This window comes from Saccopteryx leptura, chromosome 3, assembly GCF_036850995.1.
Source record: "Saccopteryx leptura isolate mSacLep1 chromosome 3, mSacLep1_pri_phased_curated, whole genome shotgun sequence".
Lineage (NCBI taxonomy): Eukaryota > Metazoa > Chordata > Mammalia > Chiroptera > Emballonuridae > Saccopteryx > Saccopteryx leptura.
The window spans coordinates 325,324,841-325,343,369 of NC_089505.1; the positions used below are offsets into that span (position 1 = coordinate 325,324,841).

Genomic DNA, 18,529 nt, shown 5'->3' on the forward strand with positions numbered 1-18,529 from the left:
ACAAATGGCCAAGAGATATATGAAAAGATGTTCAACTTCACTATTTATTTATTTATTTATTTTTATTTTTATTTTTTCATTTTTCTGAAGCTGGAAACGGGGAGAGACAGTCAGACAGACTCCCGCATGCGCCCGACCGGGATCCACCCGGCACGCCCACCATGGGGCGACGCTCTGCCCACCAGGGGGCGATGCTCTGCCCATCCTGGGCGTCGCCATATTGCGACCAGAGCCACTCTAGCGCCTGGGGCAGAGGCCACAGAGCCATCCCCAGCGCCCGGGCCATCTTTGCTCCAATGGAGCCTTGGCTGCGGGAGGGGAAGAGAGAGACAGAGAGGAAAGTGCGGCGGAGGGGTGGAGAAGCAAATGGGCGCTTCTCCTGTGTGCCCTGGCCGGGAATCGAACCCGGGTCCTCCGCACGCTAGGCCGACGCTCTACCGCTGAGCCAACCGGCCAGGGCAACTTCACTATTTATTAAGGAAATGTATATCAAAACTACAATAAGATACTACTTCACAACTGTTAGAATGGCTATTATCAAGAAGACAAGTAATAAAAAGTACTGGAGAGGTTGTGGAGAAAAAGGAACCCTCAGTCACTGCTGGTGGGAATATAAACTGGTACACTATGAAAAACAGTATGGAGGTTCCTCAAAAAATTAAGAATAGAGTTATCATATGACCCAGCAACCCCTCTTGTGGGTATCTATCCAAAAATTTGAAAACATTTATTTGCAAAGACATATGTATTGTAGCATTATTCACAGTGGCCAAAACATGGAAACAACCAAAGTTTCCTTCAGTAGACTGCATTAAGAAGATGTGGTACATATATACAATGCAATACTACTCAGCTATAACAAAAGATAACCCGATGACAACATGGATGAACCTTGAGAATATCATGTGAAGTGAAATAAGTCAGCAAGAAAAAGTTAATCATATGATTTCACTAACATGTGGGATATAAAACTGAAAGCAACAAATAAAAAAATAAATAAATAAACAACTCAAAGACAGAGAAAACAGTACTGTGGTTACCAGAGGGATGAAGAATGGGGTAGTAAAGGGGGTCAAATATATGGAGATGAAGATAATCCGACTTTGAGTGGCGTGCATACAAAGCAATATGAAGGTCATGTATCACAGAAATGTATACTTGAAACCTATATAATGTTAATCAATATCATATAAATAAATTTAATAAAAAAATTTAAAAATGCCAAAAAAAGAATTAAAAAAACCCCAAAAACAACCTACAATAGTGAACTCAATCAACTTTATTTTTTGCTACTCAAAAATAAAGTTAAATAAAATAAGATAAACTGTTTAGACTTAAAATTTCTTCTAAATATCAAGTTAATGATATCACCTATAATTTGATCTTTAGTATTTTTATTATTTATCCATTCTAGGTATTTTAAAATTTCCCATTATTATTTTTTCTTTGATCCACAAATTATTTGGACATGTTTCATTTTTTTCTATAAAGGATTTAAAACATATATTTTTGTTAACTCTAATTTGATTGCATTAATGTAAGAGAATGTGTTCTCTAATAATGATTCTTTTTTTTTTTTTCATTTTTCTGAAGCTGGAAACAGGGAGAGACAGACAGACTCCCGTATGCGCCCGACCGGGATCCACCCGGTACGCCCACTATGGGGCGACGCTCTGCCCATCCTGGGTGTCACCATGTTGCGACCAGAGCCACTCTAGCGCCTGAGGCAGAGGCCACAGAGCCATCCCCAGTGCCCGGGCCATCTTTGCTCCAATGGAGCCTTGGCTGCGGGAGGGGTAGAGAGAGACAGAGAGGAAAGCGCGGCAGAGGGGTGGAGAAGCAAATGGGCGCTTCTCCTGTGTGCCCTGGCCGGGAATCGAACCCGGGTCCTCCGCACGCTAGGCCGACACTCTTAATAATGATTCTTTAAAAAGTATAGAGACTTGTTTTATGGCTTAGTGCATAATCAGTTTTTATGAACGATTCAAATGAGAAGAATGTATATGCTGAGTTGTTAAAGTACATAGAGGGTTTTCACATAATTCATAAGTTACTTAAGAATATATATATTTTTAAATTTTTTATTTATTCATTTTAGAGAGGAGAGGGAGACATAGAGAGAGAGAGAGGAGAGACAGAGAGAGAGAAGGGGGGGAGGAGCTGGAAGCATCAACTCCCATATGTGCCTTGTCCAGGCAAGCCCAGGGCTTCGAACTGGTGACCTCAGCATTTCCAAGTTGATGCTTTATCCATTGCACCACCACAGGTCAAGCCAAGAATATTTTTAAAATCTTCTACATCTTTACTAATTTTGTCTGCTTTACTGATCAATTATTGCATTAGTTATCTACTGTTGCATAACAAATTTTCTCACAAATTAGAAACTTAAAATATAAACATTTTTCTCATAGTATGTGTGTTAGAAATTTATCTTTATAGCAATTGGTTAGTATCAGGCACCATACTATTTGCATTGTTTTATCCTTAAAAGGCCTAAGAGCTAGGTTATATCTTCAGCATATAGAAGACAAAAATCAGAAAGGTTTAATATCTTGTCCAAGACCATACAACATTAAATAAGCAAACTAAAACTGAAATAAAATGAATACATAAACATATTTTGACATGAATATGGCTTTAAATGTACAAAAGTGGAGAATTACTAGGCTAATTTCTGGAGCTAAACTTCCATCATATTTCAAGTGAAGGTGTAACTAATCTATTCACTGTTTTAGTAAGCAATAAGGAATAGACCTTCCGTCTAAAGCAATGTGTGGTGTCGCCCTGGCTGGATAGCTCGGTTGGTTGGAGTGTTGTTCTGGAGCGTGAAGGTTGCCAGTTCAATTCCCTGGTCAGGGCACATACAGGAGCAGCTCAATGTTCCTGTTTCTCTCTCAGAAAAAACAAACAAATAAAGCAATGTGTGGTGTAAGAGAACTCTCTGTGCTGATGTTATTATGTTCTATATCTGTGTAGTCTAATTGGTAGCCACTAGCCACATGACGTTATTGAGTGCTTCCAATGTGTCTAATGTGAGTGATAAACTGAATTTTAAATTTTATTTAAATTTAAAATAATTAAATTTAAATAATCACTTGTGATTAGTGGCCACCCTATTGGACAGCACTGTCTAAAGGATGAAGAATTAGAGGAACCAAAACACTACAGATACTTAATCATTTAATCAACCTTTCTTTCTTTTCTTTTCTTTCTTTTTTTTTTTTTTTTTGGTGACAGGGACAGAGAGAGAAATACAGAGAGAGGAACAGGGACAGACAGACAGGAAGGAAGGAGAGATGAGAAGCATCAATTCTTCGTAGTGATGCCTTAGTTGTTCATTGATTGCTTTCTCATATGTGCCTTGACTGGGGGCTACAGCACAGTGAGTGACCCCTTGTTCAAGCCAGCGACCATCGGGTCATGTCTATGATCCCACACTCAAGTCAGTGACCCTGCGCTCAAGCTGGTAAGCCTGTGCTCAGGCCAGCAACCTCAGGGTTTTGAATCTGGGTCCTCTGCACTGTAGTCCAATGCTTTATCCACTGCACCACCGCCTGGTCAGGTTAATCAACCTTTCAAAGAACAGTAAAAGTAACAGCATAAGTGAACAAGTGGCAACCTATTTAAAACATTTCCAAATTATGTTTCATCAAACATTAATACTCAAATATACTAACAGGTATTCCTTGAAAATCATAAATAGCACCAATATGTTGTAGTATGAAAAAATATATAAAAAATCAAATATAATTATTACTGCTTTCAATTCTCCTTGCTAATATGATATTTTATACCCAACACCACCAGGAAATCTCTGACTGGTCACCTGATGAACATATGATTTTAGGTCAGTGCACTGTGTCTTAAGTGATATTTATTTTAGCAGGTGATCCCCCTAAGAATGTACTACCTATCTTAAGATAACTAGTCTTAAAACTTTCACACATGCCTAACATTATTTAATATGTGTGGCTATTTATATAGCACAAACACATTTGTCATGGTTCTATGACTGGAAAAAGAAAATTTATACAAAAAATTAAGTTTTTGTTTTTTTTTTAGTTTATTTTATTGATTTGAGAGAGACAGAGACAGGAACATCGATCTGTTTCTGTATATGTCCTGACTGAGGATTGAACTAGTAACCTGTGCTTTGGGATAAGGCTCTAACCAACTGAGCAATCTGGCTAGGGCTAGAAATTAGAGTTTTGTGTCTTATATTTAGGTCTGGTTCAAAGAAGTAAAAAGCTACATTACTTCAAAATGAACATGAACAACTGTGGCCTTTGGATTTTATATAAAAATGAGGAGATGATTTGCCTAAGATAAAACAAAAAAATGTTAAACCTACTGACTTAAACTCAGTATTTAAAAGCTAAAAAAAAAAAGAGACATGAGTTATCTGTTTCAGTATTTTGAATATTGTCCCACAGCTTTCTGGCCTTCTATGTTTCTATCGAGAAGTCAGCTATTATCTTAGTGAGGCTCCCTTGTTATATGATGAGTCATTTCTCATTTGATGCCATGAAGATTTTCTCTATTTTTAGTTTTCAACATTTTGACTATGATGTCTTTGGGTATGGATCTCTTTAGGTTTATCCAACTTGAAGTTCGTTAAGCTTCTTGAATGTGTAGTGTTCCAATCAAATTTGATATGTCTTTAGCTATTATCTCTTCAAGTATTTTTTCGGTAGCCCCTACTTCCTGCCTTCCTAGCACTCTCATTACATGTACGTTGGTGTATTTAATAATGTTCCTCATTTCATTTGCAGTTTTTCACCCCACAGAATATTTGCCTTTGGGAGATAGACATAATTGTATGAAGATAATTTATTATGTTGTGTTCTAATTATCCATAAAGACTAAGTTGTTAAAAGTTCTTCATAAGTACTTTTAAATCTCTAAAATACTCTAGTCATAAATTTGATTTTACGTTTTAACATTCTATTAAAATTACAACACCCCTCTTTCATCAAACTTTAAATTTGTCCAAGATCTTAAAAATATGTAACACTTCACAAATTTGAATGTCATTCTTAAGCAGGAACTATACTAATCTCTGTATTGTTCCTGTTTTAGTATAAGTGCTACCAAAGCAAGCACTCTTCATTCTTTCTTTCTTTCAGATTGTATTAGCTCAAGTACTCTAGATTCAAGTTCACTAACCTTTTCTTCTGCCAGCTCAAATCTAATATTGAGCTTATCTAGTGAATTTTTAATTTAATTATTGTATTTTCCAACTGAAGAATTTTTATTGGTTCTATTTTATAGTTTGTATATTTTTTATTATTTTCCATTTGATTAGACATTATCACCGTACCACCCTTTAATCTTCAGACATGGTTCCCTTTAGTTCTTTGAAATATTTATAATTAATGCTTTGAAATCTTTGCTAAGTCCAACATTTGAGCCTCCTCAAAAACAGTTTCTCCTGTCTGCTTTTCCCACTGTGCACGATATATTTTCCTGTTTATTTGCACATCTTGTAATTTTTTGCTGACAACTGAACGTTTTGGATAATATGCTGTGGCAACTCTAGATAGATATTTCCAATTTCTCCCTTCACCCCAGGGGTTGATGCTCTTATTTGCATTGTAGTTTATTCACTTGTTTAGTGACTTGTCTGAATTACCTTTCCCTGTGGGTTGCAGATTCTGATGTTCCTGCCCAGATTTTTTTTTTTTTTTTTTTTTTTTTTTAGAGAGAGAGAGTCAGAGGGATAGATAGGGACAGACATACAGGAATGGAGAGAGATGAGAAGCATCAACATCAGTTTTTCGTTGTGACACCTAGTTGTTCATTGATTACTTTCTCATATGTGCCTTGACCACGGGCCTTCAGCAGACCGAGTAACGCTATGCTCAAGCCAGTGACCTTGGGTCCAAGCTGGTGAGCTCTGCTCAAACCAGATGAGCCCGTGCTCAAACTGGCAACCTCGGGGTCTCGAACCTGGGTCCTCTGCATCCCAGTCTGACACTCTATCCACTGCGCCACTGCCTGGTCAGGCCAGATTTTTTTTGTCTTTTTTTATCTCTTTCCATGGCTACTTAGGGTTTGCCCCTAGTCAGCATAATTCACCTGTTATTGAGAGGATATGTTTAAGCCCCCTTAGCCAGTTAGATTTTTGCTCTTTAACATGTCTTGAAGGTTGCTATGATAGTTTAAGGAATATAGGGTTTTGTCTTCATCCCTTTCCCTTCAGCCTAGGCTTGTATTTCTTTTTGTGGACATGCCAGACAACTAGGGATGTATGTGATTTACCTTTAAAGCCTGGATTCCTAGGAGTTTCCATGGCTCAGAGCAGCTTGTGATTGGAGGTGGTTCTGTAACCCAAATCGTCCCTGCGGGCTGCTCTGATTGCTTCTGAGTGTGTGTGCAGCCAAACACATCCTTCTCGACTCTGAAGTTTGACTGTAATCCCAGAGCACTCTTCTTGGCTGCCTCTATTCACTGATTATCTCTGATAAACATTTGCTTGCTGATATAGTATTATGGAGCTATAAGCAATCTGTGAGTTATTCTCTACCAAGATCCTTATTATTTTCAACAATGGCCTTGGGCATGATTTCTCTTGCTCAGTTCCAAATAAAATCAGTTCTCTCAAGCAGCACTACAGAGCTCTTCTTTCTTATAACTTGTCAACATCTGGGTGCAACCTCTGTGCCACTTCATAGAACTAGGGGTGGAGATGGTACCTCTTCTCCTGAAGTGACACTTCTGTCCTACAGTGGGTGCTGCTGCTGCTGGGGGTGCTTTTTTGGGCTTGCCTCTCTGACATTGTGCCTCTACCATATGGGTGAGCCGAAATAGGACAACAGTGCCAGTATTCTTAGCCTGACACACTTGGGGTAGAGCTTTTACAACATGGACTAGTTAATAAGAGAAGCTGGTGGACAGACCTCCCTGAGTGCATATGTATCCTAGATTGGGAGATGAGGTAAGAGGGGCCATCTTCCTGATTGTGGAGAAAAGCCCCAGAGTAGTCTTCATGAGATAAATTTGGTTGGTTGGGGAGTAGGTCATGGCTTAAGGGCGACACACTCACACTCATTTTTCTTACTGAGATTTAGTAGACTTTCTTGATTCCGCTGATGAAATGTTTCTCCGTTTGCCGTGTTATAGTAAACATAAAACCAAATTAATATAAAATGTAAAAAGGAAACTAAGAGTGACTTAGGTATAACCACTTTATGCCCTTTTGAGGTAACTCCATATATTTGAAATGTGTGCCAAGGTTTAGTGTCAAAATTCATAATGAGTGTATTAATGTGTGACTTAATCAATACTCATGTGTGACTTCCCAAGATAACTAAGTATGCAAGCTGTGATTAAGATAGAAATTCCCCCAAGGATGTAACCGTGAGATAACATATGTGTTGACTCTGTGATTATGAGTGGAATTTCCCCAAGTGTGTTACCCTATGTTAAGACGAGTGGCCAAGCCATTTATAAGTAGCTGGGGTGAAGATCAAGTCAGTCTCCTGAGACTCCAACGCAGACTCCATGTCGCCCACCACAATCATTTGGCAACTGCCACGGAGCACTCTGCCTCTCCAAGCAAGTTCGTTTGGGGCCCCGCTGAAGCGAGGACCTAGACTTAGCTGGCCACTCATTTTAACTGTGAGTGAATTAAAGTCTATGTTATTTAGCTTGCTATGAGTGTCTTTGCCCATTCAATTGACTCCTAATTACTTTCATTTTACATCATGAACTACCTAATAAGACCATCTATACCTTAATTATAACCAATTAAATAGTTTATCATGGCATGCCATATGCCCTTAAAATAATTTCCAGAGGCTTTAAATAGTTTTTAAAAATAGTTTTCTCCAGTTAAAATGTTTGATTTTTAGGAAGAGAATCTACTGTGTCCTTACTATGTTGTTCCAAAAGTCAATCCTCTATTTGTTCCTTCAATTTATTTCCATCAGAAATCAAGGTCTTCTGGATATGTAGCATGTGCTATGTACGATACACGTTGTTTAATCATTATCTGTAAGTTTTAAGAGTATTTGGAAACTTTTCATTCTGAATTAATAGACTTAAATGTGAATTGTTCTTTTCCCCCCTAAAAGACTCTTAATTTGCTTGAACACAATAAATGAAACAAGTACAAAATTACCAAGTCAGTCAATAGAAGTGTAATAGATGTAGGCAGGTATAGAGAGACTGCAGAGGCATGAAATCGTTTTCACAAGATTCTTAAAAATAACGGCATCATTGGTATGCTCTAAAACAGTGTCCTGGTCTTTTGTGGGTGTCTAGTGAATCTATGATCCGTCTATTTATGTGTTAAATACAGTAGAATTGCCACTTGCCTAGGCATTCTGTGAAGTGTTAGGTATGTGGTAACAAGTAATCTTGCCCAACGTAGGAAGAGACTGAACACACAGATAAATATACAATCAAATTGTGGTGGTGCTAGGAAGGAAATAAGCACAGTGCCTTGAGAAACAACACTGGGGTTAAATGGTCTAGCCATGGTGGTCAGGGAAGTTTTCTAAAAAGAGGTGATCTTTTAAGTTGAGTCCTCAAGAAAAAGGAACCTGACAGTTGAGAATAAAAGCATTTACAACAGAGAAACCCTGTGACAGGAAAGAGCTTTTCCATGTTTGAGAAACTGAAAGAATGCTAGTATGGTAAATAGTAAGAAAAAAAGAAAGGAAAGAGGAAATAAGAAAAGATAAGACAGGGGAAAGCGGTAGTAAGAGTAAAGACGTTATAATTTTTGAGGATTTCAATGCTTGCCTTCATTCATTCACTCACTCATTCATTCATAGTGAGAAGAGTGGAGATAGAGAGTCAGACTCCTGCATGTGCCCTGACCGGGATCCACTCGGCAACCACTTTCTGGGGTTGATGCTCAAATCAACTGAGCTATCCTCAGTGCCTGAAGTCAACACTCAGACCAACCAAGCTATCCTGAGCGCCTAGGGCTGAGGCTGGAACCAATCAAGCTACTGGCTGCAAGAGGGTAAGAGACAGAGAAGGAGGAGAGGGAGGGGAAGAGAGGCAGATGTCACTTCTCATGTGTGCCTGACAGGGGATTGCACCTGAATGATTCGCAAATCATTCAATGTTATTCATCACATAAATGAAAGGAAGGATAAAAACCACATGATAATTTCAATAGATGCAGAAAAAGCATTTGATAAAATCCAGCACCCGTTCATGATCAAAACTCTCAGCAAAGTGGGAATACAGGGAACATACCTCAACATGATAAAAGCCATCTATGAGAAACCCACAGCCAACATCATACTCAATGGGCAAAAATTAAAAGCAATCCCCTTAAGATCAGGAACAAGGCAGGGGTGCCCCCTTTCACTGCTCTTATTCAACATAGTCCTGGAAGTCCTAGCCACAGCAATCAGACAAGAAGAAGAAATACAAGGCATTCAAGTTGGAAAAGAAGAAGTAAAGCTATCATTATTTGCAGATGATATGATATTGTATATAGAAAATCCCAAAGTCTCAGTCAAAAAACTACTGGACCTGATAAATGAATTCAGCAAGGTGGCAGGATATAAAATTAATACTCAGAAATCAGAGGCATTTTTATACACCAACAATGAACAATCAGAAAGAGAAATTAAGGAAACAATCCCCATTCACTCTTGCAACCAAAAAAATAAAGTACCTAGGAGTACATTTAACCAAGGAGACTAAAGATTTGTACTCGGAAAATTATAAAACATTGATAAAAGAAATCAAGGAAGATACAAACAAGTGGAAGCATATACCATGCTCATGGTTAGGGAGAATAAACATCATTAAAATGTCTATATTACCCAAAGTAATTTATAAATTCAATGCAATACCAATTAAAATACCAGTGACATATTTTAAAGATATAGATCACATATTCCAAAAATTTATATGGAACCAAAAGAGAACACGAATAGCCTCAGCAATCTTAAAAAAGAAGAAAAAAGGGGGAGGTATCACACTTCCGCATATCAAGTTATATTATAAGGCCATTGTACTCAAAACAGCCTGGTACTGGCATAAGAACAGGCACATAGATCAATGGAACAGAACAGAGAACCCAGAAATAAACCCACAGCTCTATGGACAACTGATATTTGACAAAGGAGGTAAGGAAATACAATGGAGTAAAGACAGCCTCTTCAACAAATGGTGTTGGGAAAATTGGACAACAACCTGCAAAAAAATAAAACTAGACCACCAACTTACACCATTCACAAAAATAAACTCAAAATGGATAAAAGACTTAAATGTAAGGCGTGAAACCATAAGCATCTTAGAAGAAAACATAGGCAGTAAGCTCTCTGACATCTCTCGCAGTGATATATTTGCTGATTTATCTCCACGGGCAAGTGAAATAAAAGACAGGATAAACAAATGGGACTATATCAAATTAAAAAGCTTTTACACGGCCAAAGACAATAAGAACAGAATAAAAAGACAAACTACACAATGGGAGAACATATTTGACAGTATGTCTGATAAGGGGTTAATAACCAAAATTTATAAAGAACTTGTAAATCTCAAAACCAGAAAGACAAACAATCCAATCAAAAAATGGGCAATGCCCTGGCCGGTTGGCTCAGCGGAAGAGCATCGGCCTAGCGTGTGGAGGACCTGGGTTCGATTCCCGGCCAGGGCACACAGGAGAAGCGCCCATTTGCTTCTCCACCCCTCCGCCGAGCCTTCCTCTCTGTCTCTCTCTTCCCCTCCCACAGCCAAGGCTCTATTGGAGCAAAGATGGCCCGGGCGCTGGGGATGGCTCTGTGGCCTCTGCCTCAGGCGCTAGAGTGGCTCTGGTCGCAACATGGCGATGCCCAGGATGGGCAGAGCATTGCCCACTGGTGTGCAGAGCATCACCCCATGGTGGGCGTGCCGGGTGGATCCCGGTCGGGCGCATGTGGGAGTCTGTCTTACTGTCTCTCCCTGTTTCCAGCTTCAGAAAAATGCAAAAAAAAAAAAAAAAAAAAAAAAGGGCAAAAGAAATGAATAGACACTTCTCCAAAGAGGATATACAGATGTCCAATAGGCATATGAAAAAATGCTCAACATCATTAATCATTAGAGAAATGCAAATTAAAACCACAATGAGATATCACCTCACATCGGTTAGAATGGCGCTCATCAACAAAACAACACAGAATAAGTGCTGGCGAGGTTGTGGAGAAAAGGGAACCCTCCTGCATTGCTGGTGGGAATGCAGACTGGTGCAGCCTCTGTGGAAAACAGTATGGAGATTCCTCAAAAAATTGAAAATCGACCCAGCCATCCCACTTTTAGGAATATAACCCAAGGACACCATAGAATGGTTCCAGAAGGAGAAATGCACCCCCATGTTTATAGCAGCATTGTTCACAATAGCGAAGATCTGGAAACAGCCCAAGTGTCCGTCAGAGGATGAATGGATTAAAAAGCTTTGGTACATATATACTATGGAATACTACTCAGCCATAAGAAATGATGACATCGGATCATTTACAATAGCATGGATGGACCTTGATAACATTATATGGAGTGAAATAAGTAAATCAGAAAAAACTAAGAACTATATGAACCAATGCATAGATGGGACATAAAAATGAGACTTAGAGACATGGACAAGAATGTGATGGTAACAGGGCTTGGGGTGGAGGGGTGGGGAAGGGGCGAGGAAGGAGAGGGAGGGAGTGGGGGGATTGTAGGGGCACAAAGAAAACCAGATAGAAGGTGTCGGAGGACGATTTGACTTTGAGTGAGGGGTATGCAGCATAATCAAAGGTCAAAATAACTGGAGATGTTTTCTCGGAACATATGTACCCTGATTTATCAATGTCACTGCATTAAAATTAATAAAAATAAGATAAAAAAAACAAAGAAGAAAGTAAATGGTGGTGGAGAATAAAGAATAACTTCAGGGCCAGGCATCCCAGATGTGGACCTCATTTCAGAAAATAGAAAATCTATGGAATCCAAAGACTAGTCAAGTGGCTTAAGCCAGGAATCAGGCAAAGACAGAGGTAATTAACACAGGACACGGAAGTCCAAACTGGTCAGTGGCAGACGGAATTCATTTATTTATTTTTTATTTATTCATTTTTTTAGAGAGGAGAGGGAGAGACAGAGAAAGAGAAGGGGGGGGAGGAGCAGGAAGCATCAACTCCCATATGTGCCTTGACCAGGCAAGCCCAGGGTTTCGAACCGGCGACCTCAGCATTTCCAGGTCGACGCTTTATCCACTGCGCCACTACAGGTCAGGCAGCAGACGGAATTCAAAAGAGGTGGCAGAAACATCAATGTGGAGGGCTGGGACGCCAGACCTGCTGGGACTGACAAACTGTGGCAGGCTGACAGTCTTCTCTCTTGCAAGACAGGGGGTTATTCTGTAGAAGCCTTTTTAATTATTTTAGTCTAAAAAAGACTTAATAATTATGTATAGATATAGGAAGCTGTAGTTTAGGCACCTCGGGGCCCTGAGCAGAGAATGTAATAGTATGTGGCCATGCTCAGCAGGACAACCAGTGGAAACATGCACCACCCTTAGAAAGCTCTGAAATACTGTGAACTTAGCTGCTAGCCAAGCCACGTGGAGATTAGAATTGGCATTTTCAAGTTATATGATGAGTCAATGTTCGTAAAATCAAGCTTCCACGTTGGGAAGCCACAGAATACCTATTGGACAAAGTGAAATGTGCATTCTGTTAATATCAAACACATCAGTGCCAGTGATGGGCAAGCTAGGGCATAGACTGCAGGCATCCTTCGACATCAGCACTGAGCACTGTTGGTGGTACCCTGTGCCTTGTGTGAGAGGGACACTGATGTTTCCAGTGATTAACTTAGATAAATAATAGAACAGCAATGAGAAATACCTTACAATGAGGAAGTAGAATGTTAGTGGTTAGAATAAGAGCCTTAGAAATGGAAACTCTAAGATGGCTGCAGAGTTGGTAGAAGCCTGGTCCCAAACCAAATTCAGAGCTAAATTATAGAACAATTAACCTGAATTAGCAACTGAAGACTAGCCGAACTAAAATATTATAACCAAGAATTTACAGAAGAAGCCACATGAAGACTGGTAAGAAGGGGGAGATCGAGAAAGGGCTAGCCCCTGAATCCAGGTACAGCAGCTGTGAAGATGGAGGGCTACTGCAGTTGTAAACCTCTTTCCCCAGGAGCACGGGGGTCTCAACCCCACACAGGGATCTTTAACCCAGAGCAACAGAGAAAGGAAAAGGAGCCTGCACAGCATCCGGTGGTGAAAATCAGTGAGGATTCAGTCCCCCAGGAGACCCAGATGTCACCTTCCCAGGCACAAGCACTCCTATTACTGTAGCACTAACCTGGGGAGTGCACAGCCTGGTCCCTGACCGCTGGTGAGGCCATTCTGCCATGCTTAGGTCCTGCAGAGAGGTCTGCTGGCTACATCCAGCAGTGACTTTTGGGGCCTCCCTTTTTTTTCTGGGAGGCTCCAGGCAGAGACTCAGGCAGTGATTAAACAATGTGGCTTTGGAAAAAGAGCTAGTTTCCTCTACCTTGAATGCACAGCCAGTGCTTCTGCCCACCTGTTGAATCACTTGGGTGGCCCTGTCCTGATGAGTTCAGCCACGCACGGGAACCAGAGTGCTGCACAAAGCTGGGACTTTCAGAATGTGTGTCCTGGGGAAGCTTTTGTCTGGGAATGAGATGGGCGGGTGCTGGGGTGTGTGGCTACATTGCAGGATGCAGGGGCACTCCTATCTTCCCTGAGAGCTCAGCCTGAGCTACCCCAGGAAGGGAAGAAGTGTCCACACCCCACCTACAGGTCCTGGGTAACACGCCCAGCAGGAGACTGTTTGGATCAGCCCGGCCAAGTCCTGAATACCCCGCCCAACTGGACTTAGTTCTACAGGGGAGGTGAGGAGGGGAAAGTGGCTCAGAGCTGGGACATTCCAAGTGTGAGACCCTCGGAGGCTCTTGTCTGTGACTGAGATGAAGTGCTTAGCTCTTGTTCTGCAGGATAAGCTGACATCACCTCCAAAGGGAGCCCTTTGATCTGTTCTTCTGAGCCCAGGGTGGCTAAGCTTGCTCCTGCAGAGAGGATGGCTGGCTGCACCCAACCCGAATCTGCAGCGAGCCCCTCCTGTGGGAACGAGACTGGAGACTCTGGCAGAGACTGCATATATGGCTCTGGAGTAGAGGCCACTTTCCACTCATGGAGTGTCTGACTGCATAAACCCCAAGCAGAGGACCCACTAGCTGTCCTAACAAGCTTGTAACCTGTCAAAGGGTCTGATATTCATGGCCAGCCTGGTACTACTCTCTACAGTCTTTCTTTGGGAGACTTTCGAGGAAAACCAGGCAACCTCAGGGGAAGTAGAGGGGGAATAGCTGATAGGTGGAGGCAAAACTCAGGAAGCCTCAGTCCATTTACAGATCTGCCCCCAACTCTAAGCTGGAGGGAGCTGACCCTTATATACAGATTGGTCCATCCCATGCATACCTAGGCTCAGTAGACACCGCCACAAACAGTGAAGAGTGGCAGCCCACAGCTGGTTACAAACAACGTCTGACATTGACTTGTATCTGAATCCCCACCCAAGTAGACCCAGAACCAACACAACCAGTGGTGGGCTTCAGACCACACCAGAGCTTGACCCAACTAGCTGTATAAGCAGGACATCCAAAGGGGGATTCTGGAAGGTACCAGCCCCTACACAGCAGCTCACACACAGTGACTGAGGTTTACCCTTACAGTCAGCCAGCCTGAAGGGTGAACTTCATCCATGGAAAGGCCAACAGCATTCAAGACTCAATGACAACAGGAAAAGTACATATAATCCAAAAGAAACATTCCTGGAGCATGAGGCTCAGGTGATTTGGAAGATTGTGCCACTGAGTCACACAAGACACCTTCCTCGTAAAGCCATTATAATGAGTTTGAGAGTCACAGCAGATCCACCTAATACACATAGCAGATCCACCTAATAAAAAGGGGAGGCAAACAAATATGCCCCAAACATACACACAGAGCACAAAGACACAGACCAGTGTTGGGACAGCCAGAGGAAAAGGGGGTGGGGCTAGGTGGAGGTGGGCAAAGTGGAGAGGAAACGGGGACTGAAGGATACTTTGCTTTGGGTGATGGGTGCATGATGCAGTGTGCGGATGATATTTTATTGAGTTGTGTTCCTGAAACCTCTATGTATTTGTGAACCACTGTTATCCCAATAAATTTAATTAAAAAAAAGAGCCTCAGAACTGTATTCATTCCATGAGATAGTTTGCCATTCAATATTCTTGTAGTAACAGTTTGGCAAGTGAATGCCACTTATTTAAGATCAATGTTGCACCAATGCCTAAAACAAACACCCTCATCCAAATAAAATCTCTCCTCCCATTTTTTATGATTTTAAGCATGTGGTGCAGGGCTGCCTGGAGAATAGAGGCTCCGTTATGGACTCTGCTGCTGATAGATGTAGGCTCCTGCTGCTAGGAGCCTTTACAATCCAGACCACTTCAATTTGCTTCATACCCACCTAAGTGCCAACACCTAATCTGTGCTCAAAATCTTAGTTTCCTTCACCCACCAGCAAAATCTACTTTGTTACAAATGGAGGTGACAACATGGTTTTCTCATGAATCTGTATGTAGGTGTGTGTACCTATATGAAAGGGGTGATCTTCTTGTGTGAAGGGCCTTACAGAAAGGTGTTTGACAGCAGCATAAAGTGCACTATCCCCCACAGAAATGGTAGTGTCAAACATGAATTGTCACAGTTTGTGATTGTCCTTGCCATGTTGCCTTCATTATCCAGCTATTGCAGTTTTGTTTGTAAGGTAAAGCAATAAATAATCACTAAAATACCCAGTGCCTTCAGTTTCCCTGCCCTCAGCCAGCCATGCTCTACCCATCCCCGCTGGGGAAATCAGCCAGCAGTCAAAAGTAGTTCAAGGGTACTGAGTTTTAGCAGAATCTCGTCTGTTTTAGCCATCAGGACCATTCGGCAGGACTTTGATTCTATGCATTTCTGAGCAAGGAGGGTCAGGCCTGTACCACGTTGGAAGAACTAACATCAGTGCCAAATGAAACTACATTCCACAGCACATTCTCAGCAACATAAAATAATACAGATAAGAGGTTCACCATTCAGTCACGGTAATATGCTGGAAGTATTAAAGTCCATTATGAAGTTAATATTTGTCTTTAAGAATGTTTTCTTCCCCTCTTACCAGTTTACTATCACACCATGCTAATTACAGAATACTTTAAAAATTCTAAAAATACATTGTATTGTTAATTTGTAAAAGCAAAAGAACAAAAACACAAGGAATAAGAAAGGCAAAACTGATGATATGTAGAGGGAGTTTTAGTGAGACTAAAATTACTTTGAAGTTTTAAATGCTTCTCTCCAAATTACAAAACATATTCATTTTCCCCTTTCAATCAGTAACTCAATTTCATAGATTCACAAGAAAGGAGAAACAGCAGACATTTACGGGCGTGGGAGCGTGCGTGCGCATGTATACTGAAAGAGAAGGAGATTGAAGTGAACACGTGGAATGTTTACATGAGTTATGAAAGCAGTTCTTAGCAGTCCACCGAGAATTCCCGGAATCACAGTCAGTCCAGGCTATTTTATTCTAGGTCAGTGTTAACTTAAGCAGCCTCTAAAGATCAACAAGGATCTTTCTCCCCTTTTTATAAACTCTTACTAAGACTCAATTTAAAAAAGAGACAGAAGATAACAGAAGTGAGAAAAAAAAAAGCAAAAGGGAAAAGGAGAATGGGGAGAAAAGAGCTTGAAAATCAACATGAGAGAGGAAAGATTCACTGGGAGGAGGAAGAAAAGGGGGAGAGAGAGAGACAGCCAGCGACCTAAGTGGGTGGAGGGCCTTTCCCCAGCTCCACCAACCCACAGGGCAGACAGGAAACCGATACAGCAGGACATTGTGTTCTTCTCCTGAAAAACAATCAGACTGTGCTTCTAAAGTAAACAGTTAATCCTGTTGTTTATCTTTTCAGCATGATGGGGTGTTAAACAGGATCATTTTTACTACCCAGAAATGTGGTTTTTATTCATTTAAAAAATCACATTTCTTGTCACTGAAAATAAAAGTGTGACATGTAAACTTTGTAGTATCAGGGAACAGAAAGAAATAAAAATCTTTATTTGCTTAAAAGTGACCTGAGACAGGCCTTTTCTACATCCTATTTTTGGAAAATACTACATTGCTGAAATTAACCAAACCAAATCAAACTACCTGCTGCAAGCTTGATCTTTAAGGGAGACACAAATAAGAGTGCTGACATAACTGGTGTCACCGTGGACACTGATTCTGGTTATTGCTTGCGGGATAATACTATGTGCCAAACAAGAGTAGGAAGAGTACATTTTATATGTTCCTACAACTCTGTCTATCGAACAAGTTTTCAAAGATACATAGTTATTTATATATATTTATTAACTAAATTATCTATTGAGATAATAATAGGTAATTAAAATACCTTTTGTATTTTATGTGCAGTTTTAAGATATATTAGAGAACTCCCATGTACGCTTGGTTCAATTGTGTACTACATACTAGCATACAACACTACACTATCAAAACCAGAATACTGATATTGATACAGTCCACCAATGTTATTCAGATTTAACCAATTTTACTTACACTTTTGTGTGTATGCTGTAGTTGTATCACCTGTGTAGGATACTATACCTGTAATTTTCAACCTGTGTGCTGCAAGAATTTTTAAAACATGCAATACCTGACTATTTAGTCAGAGGCACTGCCCTCTTTTCCCTTAGCCAACAAAACAATAGCCTTCCAGTGTGAATGCATCATAATTATACCTATTTTTTGGTCAGATTGGCAAAAAGTATATTTTTGGTGTGCCACAGAATTTCAGTAATTAGTTCATGTGTGCCATGAGATGGAAAAGGTTGATTCTCACTGTTCTGGAGCCACCACTGTGTGGATCCTGAGCAGTTCCATCACCGAAAGGATCCCTTGTGCTATTTTTTTTATAATCCAGTTCCCTTCATCTCATCAACCCCCATTCCAGACATCTAGAAACCAATAATCTGTTCTCCATTTCTAAAACTTTATCATTTCAAAATGCTGTAAAAATGGAATTATCCAGTATATAATCTCTGGATTGGCTTTCCCCCTCAGTACAGTTTCCTGGTGATTAATCCATGCTATTCTGCCTTTTATTTTTATAACAGCTCTATTGAGATATAATTTATATACTAAAAATTTATCTTTTATATTTGTGGCAAAATACACATATCAAAACTTACCATTTGAATCAGTTTAAGGTATACAATTCAGGGGCATTAAGTAGCCAGAATGTTCTGCAACCAGCCACTAGTACCTAGTTTCAAAATATTTTCATCACCTTCCCCCAAAGAAATCTTATTTATTAATTAGCTTCCTCAATCTTCCCTCCCCCGAGTACACAGCAACAATTAATTGACCTTCTTTCTCTATGGATTTACCTATTGTGGATATTTCACATAAATGGAATCATATAATGTGTGGCCTTTTGTGTTCAGCTTCTTACAATTAGCATGTTTTCAAGG

At 40.4% G+C, this 18,529-nt stretch overlaps 1 protein-coding gene and 1 non-coding gene across 3 annotated transcripts in view; both read right to left on the minus strand.

The window, feature by feature from the left end:
- SPIDR (scaffold protein involved in DNA repair) overlaps window positions 1-18,529 on the minus strand; it is a 425,527-nt gene that overhangs the window by 102,094 nt on the left and 304,904 nt on the right. The gene's annotated exons all lie outside the window — the stretch shown is intronic.
- Window positions 5,000-5,103, minus strand: LOC136401977 (U6 spliceosomal RNA). The gene has a single exon (XR_010750895.1). It is a non-coding gene; the product is annotated as a U6 spliceosomal RNA (small nuclear RNA).